The sequence below is a fragment of the Episyrphus balteatus genome, chromosome 3 (assembly GCF_945859705.1).
Source record: "Episyrphus balteatus chromosome 3, idEpiBalt1.1, whole genome shotgun sequence".
Taxonomy (NCBI): Eukaryota; Metazoa; Arthropoda; class Insecta; order Diptera; family Syrphidae; genus Episyrphus; species Episyrphus balteatus.
Genome location: NC_079136.1, coordinates 99,920,194 through 99,930,700, shown reverse-complemented (window position 1 = coordinate 99,930,700; position 10,507 = coordinate 99,920,194). Strand labels below are relative to the sequence as shown.

General features: G+C 28.8%; 1 protein-coding gene and 1 long non-coding RNA gene across 2 annotated transcripts in view; one reads left to right on the top strand and one right to left on the bottom strand.

Moving 5' to 3' along the window:
* The first annotated feature begins 2,121 nt into the window (after positions 1–2,121).
* Positions 2,122–10,507, top strand: part of LOC129913123 (uncharacterized) — a 34,166-nt gene continuing 25,780 nt past the window's right edge. The window contains exon 1 of the mRNA XM_055991635.1: positions 2,122–2,583. The gene's annotated coding sequence lies outside the window, so the exon portion shown is untranslated. The remainder of the gene's footprint in view (positions 2,584–10,507) is intronic.
* LOC129913125 (uncharacterized) lies at positions 6,092–6,558 on the bottom strand. Its single transcript, XR_008771983.1, has 3 exons — positions 6,507–6,558; positions 6,429–6,455; positions 6,092–6,374 (listed from the first exon to the last, which is right to left on the bottom strand). It is a non-coding gene; the product is annotated as an uncharacterized LOC129913125 (long non-coding RNA).

Here is a 10,507-nt window from a genome sequence, read left to right as displayed (position 1 = left end):
AACACAACCTTTGGGACTTTAAGGTTTTGTTTATTTTAATAATAGGCTTTGATCGATGACCTATAAGGAGTAAAAAGTTAGAACTTTTTAGATATTGCTACCAGATGTTCAATAAGAAATAGAAAACTCACGCATAAATAATGACACTAAGTCAGAATTAAAGCAAATAAATTACAAAAGAAGAAAAAAACCATACAATATTGCAATTTTTTTTAAGGGCAGGATTTATTGAAAATTACTGGAATTTGAACTTGACCCAAGTTTCACCAATCAAAAGCTTTTAGGATTTACCTATGTCAATCATCTCAATTCCAACAATCAGGACTAGGACGCCTTGTGGTTTAAGGTTTTAAGAAAAAAAAATAAATGTTACGCATACGCCTCAGTGAACCACCTTTTCATTCAAATTTTAATTGAATTTGTGGCTGGGTGTATATTTGGTATATGCATGTGTGTGTGTTTGTGAGTGTGTGTGTGTGTGTGTGGACTACAGGTCAAAAGTTAAACTTTAGAGTTAGATGATACTAAAAAATATGTAGGTACAAGTATTTACAGTGAGATAAAGATACAAATAATTTATAAAGTTATAAATCTTGCAGTACAAATTGAAAAAAGATCTGCATCGTAATTGAAAAGATTTATGGTTAAGGCAATAAATAAGACGAACGTATTTTACAATAATATAAAATTTGTGTACTTTTAAATTTATCAGCAATGAATATTCAAGCAGTTTGGAACACCATGAAACTTATAAACTAATTAAGTGAAAAGACAACATAATCGACGTGAAAAGTGAATGTCCGCTGTCCACAAAAAAAAAAAAATCACCCCAAAAGCCAGAAGCAGATTCTGGGTGTGAGTTATATCAAAAAATGGAATTTTTGGTTTTAAAGAAATTAAAATGTAAATATGTTCGAGATGTGCAATTCATAAGTATTTACATATAAATTGAATAAATTTTGCAAATAATACAGTATGACAGGAAAGAAATTTCAATCTACTCGATTATTGACCAAAAATTGTTATTGTTGTACTCTTTAGAGTTCTTTATCAATCAGCTACATAAACGACTTTAAACATCAATAGGACCATTCCATTGGTTTTCAGGGCCCATTTTATTTCTGAATTATTTTGACCATTAACAATATTCCAATGATTCTATTGGTTTTTGGCCTCAGGGTCTGTTTCAGAGCTTATTACACTATTATTACATCATAAACCTCAGAAAATACTTTTTAGTGTCTAAGTATTGATAATGTCCTAAAAAGTGCTTCGAAAAATCTAAAAAGGCTCCCTTATTAATGCTTAAAGTCGTTGATTATAATGATGTTGATCCTTGATCAAGACAGATAATACATTTCAATTCAAAATTCTGATTTTAAATCAGAATTCTTGTCCAATTTAGATTTGTATTAATTAAAATAAAAAGTATCTAACTTTTTACCTGGTTATAATTCAGTTGAATCCCGAAATGGACTTTGCTTCTAAAAATTATCTCTTTTGTCTGTACACTGTTTTAATACAATATTAAGATTTCAAATAAAGGCAAATAAAACTCTCCTGATATTATTTTCATGCCAATCAATGTGTTTTTTTTTTTTTTTTTTTACTTTTTTTATCTCTTGAATTTACATATTCACACCACACTTGAAGCTCACTTCTATATGTAGCTTTCATAACAAAGCGGCTGGAGAACAAACAGGAGCAGATGTGGAATCTTTTACATCAATGTACACATTTTACATACACACATACTTCCAGATTGTTCCATATCCATAGACAGAACACAGGGGGTGCACAGGGTCATGGATAAAATGGTGTACACGTGCGGCAAACGGCCATTAAACTTTGTGATGTGACGACTTAAACTTGCAGCATGTTGTACACATTGGTGAATGATAGATTGGTTTCTCTCACGTACTCTAGTCTTGTGTATATTCTGTAAAAAATGTGAGCTTGAATAATGATTCAACAACAATTTGTTGCTGTCTGTATAGTTGCATTAACGAAATGTTGCTATACATCGAAAAAGTATCTAAACAATATTGTGAAGCTTTGACGACAGTTTCCTTTTATTTTGGTTCCGATATCGGCAAGTTGTAGATTTTTTTTTGTATCTCACATAAAGCGTTTGAATGCTGAAGCAATCGGTTTGTTTCACTTCATAATAATATAGTCGTCAAGAATTTAATAAATAAAAACAAATAAATACGCGACTTTGAAAAGAAAGCAAAAGTATTTTTGCAATATTTTTTGTTTTACATACGTTTAAGTGCAAAATATATTCGGAATCTTTGTCTAGCTTCAATACTTGCAATTTTCAACTCAATTATAAATTGATTTTAAAATTCTTTTTGTGTAAACATGCTTGATTGCGAGTTGTCTCCCTGCAATTTGTAGTGCATTTGTGATCTTTAGAGTGGTAAAATATTTTTAAGCAAAAAAAAAAAATTGTATTGAAAAGCAAATCGGAAAATTAATGTGAGAGTTATTTTAAAAAAATTGAAAAAAATATATTCTCTATTTAAAAAATAAAAAAAATCTGTCTGCTCTTGGATTAAAAAAATACTAAACACATTTAAGGTAAGCCTTTAAATAATTTATTAAATTTAATACAAATAGGAAAGATCCTGCTGAGAACTAAAAATGAGTAAAGTTCTCAAACATTCAATTTGTAAAATAATTTTTTATTCTTTGGTGTGAAAATATTCAAAACGATGTTTTATAATCCAAATTAACTAAGTTTAACATTAGTTTTTATCTTTTTATGTGAAGTGACATCTTCAATGGTTTGGAAATACCTACAAATACGATCAAAAAGTGGAAATTAATAAAGTTGTTCTTATGTCAAAGGTTTAATGTACTGTATGATTGAGAAGAAAAAGGGAGCGAAATTCCTGAAATTTGATTTGTAGACCATTATTTGGTGTCTGCTGGAAAATATTTATGAATATGCCATTGTCTGGTTTTCATTTTTCCAATTCAATTATCTGTTATTGAGAAAGATTCAATTTTGATCTCTTATTAAAATACTGGAAATAAGATCCCTTACATTTTTAACGATCATTATAAAATATTTAAAAAAGATTGTGCACACTGTGGCGTATACGTGCTTTTTTTTTTATACAAATTATGAAACTTTATGAAACTTCTTCATGAATTTAGTAGGAAAATGTTAAAAAAAACTCACATGAAGCCTTACTCATCGAGTGTTATATTAAAATTAAAAAATAAACTAACAATTGCCAAAAAAACCTTTGAGCGTCAGGAATATTTTTGTTTGAAAAATGTGTGATGACTTTTCCAATTAATTCACATTCCATTCAACATGGTAACATTTTTCGTTATCCTTTTTACGTTCACCTTAAAGGCAATTTATAATTCAACATCTGTTTTCAATTGCTTTCGTTATTTTTTTTTATATAAAACAACTTGGGTTTATCAACACAATCCTTCAGAATAAGAAATGAAATAATGTTGCAATATAAATATAAAATATCCTTTATTGCTCAGTGTTTCTTAAGAAAAAACCCACGCATTCTATGAAATCAGCAAGCTTAAAACAGCATGGTGGTAAAATTGCAATGGGATCAAATAATACACAATATTCTTAGAATTATGATGATTTATGAAGGATTTTCTTTTGATGTCTATTTGTCAAATCTTTATCTATGCATATGGGTACATTTTCCATTGAATTTGTTCTTAAATTATTGTTAAAAAAAAAAACAAAAAAAAAAAAACAGTAAAACTGTATAACTTTTTAGAATTTAGCAATTGTATAAAGTAAAACAATATTAAGGGTCAAGAAGCGGGTTTTTCTTACCTTCAGTCACGCAAAAATTCTAGCGTCCTCAATTTACAACCGATTTTAGCTTTTTAATTGTACTATCTATTCTAAAAAAAAAGACATTCAGGGCCTTGCAACGATCTTTTGATTCAAAACCTAGTTTTCATAAACTGAAAAAATTTCAAAAATAGAGTTTTTGAACGCGTTAGGCTGGTGCTTTTATTTACTGATGCTCTTTAGTGAATTTGGAAAAAAAAAAACTTAAATCTTATAATATTTTGTTTGGATTTTTTTGGATTTCTAGAAATAAAAAAAAAAATTATTACAGTTGTAAAACAACTCAAACGACGAAATCCCCAATTCATGAATAATATCTCTTTACATGCGCGCCTCATTAAATTACTTATTGTGTTTATAATCAATCACTAAGTACATAAATTGGCAAACTTCATTGGCACGTGTTGTTATATCGTGAATTTTGTATTTATTTTCTTATCTTACTTCGGCGAACCATTGAGCATTGGCTGGCCATACAGATTGTTTGTTCTATATCAACGTTTATGTAGAAAACTTGAGTTGTTGACAATCATTTGCATTTCAAGTGATAAATATTGTTTTTTTTTTTTTTTTTCTTAAAGGCAAACAATAACAAAACAAAGGTCAAACGCGTTACAATATTGAATGGGTGGGTTGGGTTTGGGAACATATAGATTTATTGAAAATACGCACACGTGTTGGCTGTGTCATCAGGCGGATATGAGATTAAAGCTGTTATGGCTTGAACTAAGCGGAAAATAACCTTATGTGTAATAACTTATAAGAATAATATATTTTGACGTTAAGGATGATGTGATGCGATATTATAGGTATTATATATTTATTAGAATTAAGTATGTATAACAGTTTTAAAAACTTGAAATATAAATTTTTATTGGAATTCTGTTACGAGTTTGGCAATAATGGTTCTAGAATTATTGTTTAGCACACAATTTCATTTCTAGACAAAGTGGGTTGTAGGGCTGCTAGACTCCTGATATACTCTTGACATGAATCACTTCTCAAGAGATCTAGCCACTTTGAAAGAAAGCTTTTAATTGTATTGCTTCTACAGTTGGTGCGAATAAAGGTGGTGAACTAGGTAGGTTTGATCACAGATTTATTATTGATCTAACTAATCGACCCCTAATAACAAACTTTTCCCAACATCTTTAAAAATATCTGTCTTCAGTCGTTCTAGAAACGTGATTTCAAATCTTAATTCGTTTCAATTTTAATTTTTTTATATAACCTTTAATAACCCTGCAGACGATTATTGCATTCAATTTAAACACATCTGCATCAGTTATGAAGGAAATATAACTTTTTGTCCAACCGAGTATTCAAATTTTTACAATTCAATTGACTGTAGTATAAAAAAATGTACTAAGAAATTTTGGCAAGTTAGTTCAAAAGCTTCAATATTATTTGTTTTTGCAAAAATTGAGAAAAATTGAGATTTGTAATCACGTCACTTGAAAGACCGTCGTCACCCGTTTTCGTTTCGACGTAGACTCTCAGGACACCCTACATATCAATTAACAAAAAGTTTAATTTTGTAAAAAAGAGCTGATAGAGAAAATTTAGACAAGTCTAAAATTTGACAAACAAGTTTTTCTTAAAAAAAATATGGTATTAAATAAGAATTGCTTAAAATGCCATACCATTTTTTAAATTATGCCATTTAATTTTTTGTATACGCGGGTTCCGTTTTTTACATGTTTTTTATAAATAAAAATAAAGAAAAAAATAAATAAAAGTATTGGATGGCATACCAACAGAAAATATAAATTGAAATATAAAAATCGAATTTACAAAAAAATCGCAGATCTGTTATGAATTGATTTTTTTTAAATTTATTTTTAAAATCCTTTTTTAACAAAAAAGTTGTTAAAATTAGTTTCGTCTATAAAGTCAGAAGTCAAGAAAACCATTTTATTAATAATGGTTCAAAACTAGGACCTTGTTTGCGACAAAACAAAAATCATCAGTAAAAACTACCCATTTAACACAAACTTTAAAAAAAAATTAAAAAAGAGGAAAGGTCATAAAACAGTTTTGAACTTTAATGCAATACACTTTATTTCATGGCACTTCAATTGACATTAACTTTAAATTAAAAGTACAAGTTTAACTTATTATAACCAGTAAAATTATTCCATCCTTAATATTTTAAATAAAGTTCAAAAGTTCTAACTGTCTAATTTAAGAATTTTCAATATAGTACTAAATAGATTGTACCTACTTTTCCAAGAGTTAATTTTTATTGTATAAAATTTCAACACACGCGCAGCCATAGTAACCTTTATGCCTATATATAAACACAAAGCAGAATGTGAACACGTGCCATTGTTACTCAGTGGGAATAATGTTATTGTGCCAATTTTTTTTCTTTGAAGATCTTTCTCAACTGGTGTTGAAGAGGTCGAATCAAACCACGATTTATTCACACCAAGAAGAATTTTGCGTTCAATTTCTTGTGGCCCCACGCAGTGCTCTTGTGACAAAAAGAAGCTTTTCGAGGAAAATGTTTATAATACTACCAGTGCTGTCGAAGTAATATAATGTATTTAATACAATATTAGTAAGAAACATGCCTCACATTTCAATTCTATGTTTAAGTTTCAACCTACAAAGCATAATATTAATTGTGAACTATTAAAAATCACAAAATACATACATAAAGCGTTTTGCGAATGTTTTGATATTTCACAAAGGTTATTTTAGACTTTTTTGAGAATTGACAAAAAATTGTGAGATTCATGTACCCATGGAAAAACTCTTATAAAAATTTTTATATGTAGATATATCTTTTAGTTACATACCTTTATATTTTTTTTACTGAAATTTTGTATACATATGAGAGCTTTTTCGTACGTATTTCCAGATAATACATTGCATTTAAAAAAAACTAAAGTTAACAACTTTTAGTAATAATAATTTTATAAAAACACAAAATGACTTCATTTTACAAAATTTTACAAAAACAAAATAATAATAAAATTAATAGAATGACAGCACTGTGTTTTTTTTTTTTTTTTAACTTCCAAACAGCTTCATTTTTGTTTGGCTTAGGAAAGAAAGCATGCTTTGTGACTTTGTTTTCTCTGTTTTATGTAGGTTTTGATACATTTTATTAAGTAAAATAAAAGTATCTCATAAAATGAAGCACAAAATTGCTTAAATTGAGGGATGAGTAAGTGAATGTCAAGGTGGTATACAAAATGATTTTACTACATTCAAAGTTATATGGATGTGAATATTCTATACTTACTTAATTGTGATTGCAATTTAGATTAGATTTTATTAAATATATTGCAAATAGGGTTAATGGGGTTCGAAGACATTTTCGTGATGAGATTTCAAAAGCAATTTATACATAAAGCTTTTTATAAAAAGGTTAAGATTGAGAATTTAATTTGATTAGGAAAGGTTTTTAATTAAGAGTTCTTTTTTGTGTAGAATACCTAAAATGTGAAGTTTTAGATTAAAACTTATACAATGAAGATGGAAAGATCTTAAGTATTTTACCAAAACCCGTGAAAAGTCGGGATGAAAAAGTTATCAAATTCTGAGAGGCCATTAGATAATATTTCACTTTTTTTCAGTTAAGGTCAGTGCTTAGAATTTCGTTGGTATGTTTCATCTGCCATTGAAGTTTATATAGAAAGATAGAGAGCTTTTAATATTTTAATAAGGATGGGGACGGTGAGTTTTTTGAATTGAAATTTTATTTAAGGTCAGTTTTTTTAGGAGAATTAACCCTTTTAAAATTCCTACTCCAAAGTCAGTCCTACTCCAAAGTCAGTTCAGCAAAGTATGGGTCATAGAAAAAAAACTTTATGTGTAAAAGTCGCAGAGAATTATTTTTTTTTTACAAATTTTGCCAAGTTGTTCACTAAAACTTGTTTTTCAAAAAATCCAAGATGGCGAAAATGGATAAATCTCGATTTTCCTGAAGCACCGGGCTTAGATTTCCAGAGGCCAACTCTAACGTTTTCAAAAAACTTTTTCGATAATTGTTTTTTCCATTTCAAATGTTTATTCCGATTGGACTAAAAATGTCGTGGTCGGTACCGGCGGACCAGTTGTTTTTCTCAAGCTTTTTTATGGTTTTCTTCACCCCTTGCATGTTGGCTCATAGGATTGTACGTATCATCAGTAGATCGGGGTTGATTTTCTAATTTCGGCAAGGGTATAACGGGCATCATGGGCTTCAGTAATTTCTAATTCAAGTGGTTAACCAAAGACAAAAAATGAGTTTTGGCTTTATATTATGGGTGTTTGAGTGTTTTTGAATTCAAGTTCAAAAGGTTTACCCCAAAGCCAAAAAATAGTTCGTTTCCCCACTCTGTTCAAATAAAAATGTATCAAAGAAGCATATATTCTATTTATGTGAATTTCCCACACGTTATGCCAACTTGAATCCACTATTAGCCAGTTCATTTTGTTGAATCATTCCTTGTTTTCAGCATGAACTACATACGTACAATATTTTCATTTGCATTCATTTCTTATCACTGAGCACTAAAACGCGAAAGATTAGAAGGCACGTTTTTTTGTTTATTTTTTTATTTGTTTTCAAACAAACATCTGTTTCTGACGAAAAATACATAAAAAAAAAAACAAACAAGAATAAATATAAATATTTAAAGGCTTCATTTTTTTTGTAATTGCATTCGACAAAAAGAGTGTAATTAACTTAACGAGTGAAAATTTAAAACAATTCATTTTCACAGTACGATGAAGATTGTGAGCTCATCCCAAGAATTTCACTAACAAATACATAGTTTATAAATTTGCACGACTTTTTCTTAAGTCTGGCACCAATATTGTTAAATTTAAAGATACTTTTTAATATTTAAGAGAATATTGAAAAAAATCAAAGATTTCTTTGGTGGTTTTCCTTTCAGTGTATATGTTCTGTTTTGGTCAAATATGAATATAAAAAAAAGTGCACGTGTTTGTGCGCTGTGGGATTTATGAGTTTGAGTTCTGACCTAATTATAAAAGCATGTTATTTTTTGTAGTCAGCATTTTTGGCAAAACAATAAATATAAAAAGTTACAACATTTTTATTGAGGTATAAATAAATATAAATGTATGCAGGCAGGTAGGTACCTACATAAAAACAAGACATTGGAGCTGGACGGCAGCATATCTATGGATTGTCTTACTTAGTGTATAGTATAACAAAAATTACGAATTACTTTGAGTAATTAGGTTAAAATGTCAGCAGGATGACGATTTCTTTTGGCTGCAGGAAATGATGTCATTTGGTAAAATGGTGAATACAAAAGTGATTCCCTTGACAATCTATTGAATAGTGAATTTTAAGAACATTTCAATGAAATCAGTATGAAATAATTAATTAATATTATTTTTGAGGGTGTGCATTATAATAAATTAAGTTTCATTCGGTATTAATTAGGATAATTACTTAAATAATGGGTCACATTGTGAATGCGAGATTTGGTCTATGTTAAATTCATATTAAATAAATTTGTTATTAGATAAATCTAATGTGAAATAATTACATCAACCAAAATTCAAGTTTTTTACTAGGCCATATTTTTCTACAACTCAGTATCTACTCATGTTTTTATTATATAAATATACAATACAAAAACATATCAAATACTCACTTGTGTAAATTGTCTTGGTTTGGCGTTTAAAATTAAAAATAAGTATAGGTAGCTTCTGAGTTATAGAGAAACAAAACACGCCTATTGTTAAAGCTGAAAAGTTATTAACAAGCGTATTGAATATTAGAATTGAAAAACCTTCGTTAATGAGAAAAATTAGGAAAAAAAAAAACAGGCGATTGTTTTACGTTGTGTGCAGATTTTTTGATGTTAAGTCTGTTACGGAATTTTTACATACCTTTTTGAAATCAATGCAACAAGCTCTACAAAACGTGATAGGTTCCGAGATAATGCCATTGTTCCTTTAACTTTGTACGATGCAATTATGATCTCGATACCGAAGGGATCATAACCATCACCTGTGGTGTTCGTTGGGTTGATCTCAGAAAGCGGGTGCAGGCGGGCCCGGCGGTGGCAAGCTTCCCGGTTTTGAATCGTTTCATTTCTGAGATCAACTAAATGCTGGTATTATTGCATTTGTTATACAAGGAATTTTCAGATTTGATTTACAACTTAAAATTTTGGCTAACGGTTTTCCCGGATTTTTTTTTATCAAATAGAGTTTTTATCATTTTTTAATTATTTGTTATGTACATCAATATACACGAGTTTGGAATATGTTTTTGAGGCTCGAAGCTTCTTTATTCATGCAAGATGGAGTTCTTGACATAAATCTAAGAATATGTTAAGTTATTTCTCCATAAAAATTAAAAGTGTTGAACCAGTCTGGTAATTCCCCAAGCATGCATCCTTTGGAAAATGTCTTTTGGAGCTTCTCAAGAGAAAAGTTGTACAAAACCTTAAAACAGTTCAAAATTAGCTGCTGAAAAAGCTTTATGCTAAGTTACAGATTGATAACGAGTTCAAAACTACAATTAAATCATTTTAAAAAAGTGTGCTTTTAAAAATGAAGGGATTTAATAAAGGGAAACATAGAAAATTTCCGTTTGTATATTATTTTCTATTTCAATTTGTATTTATACATTTTTACATTTTTTTTTTATGAATCCGTACCTATAACAATAAATTATTACCG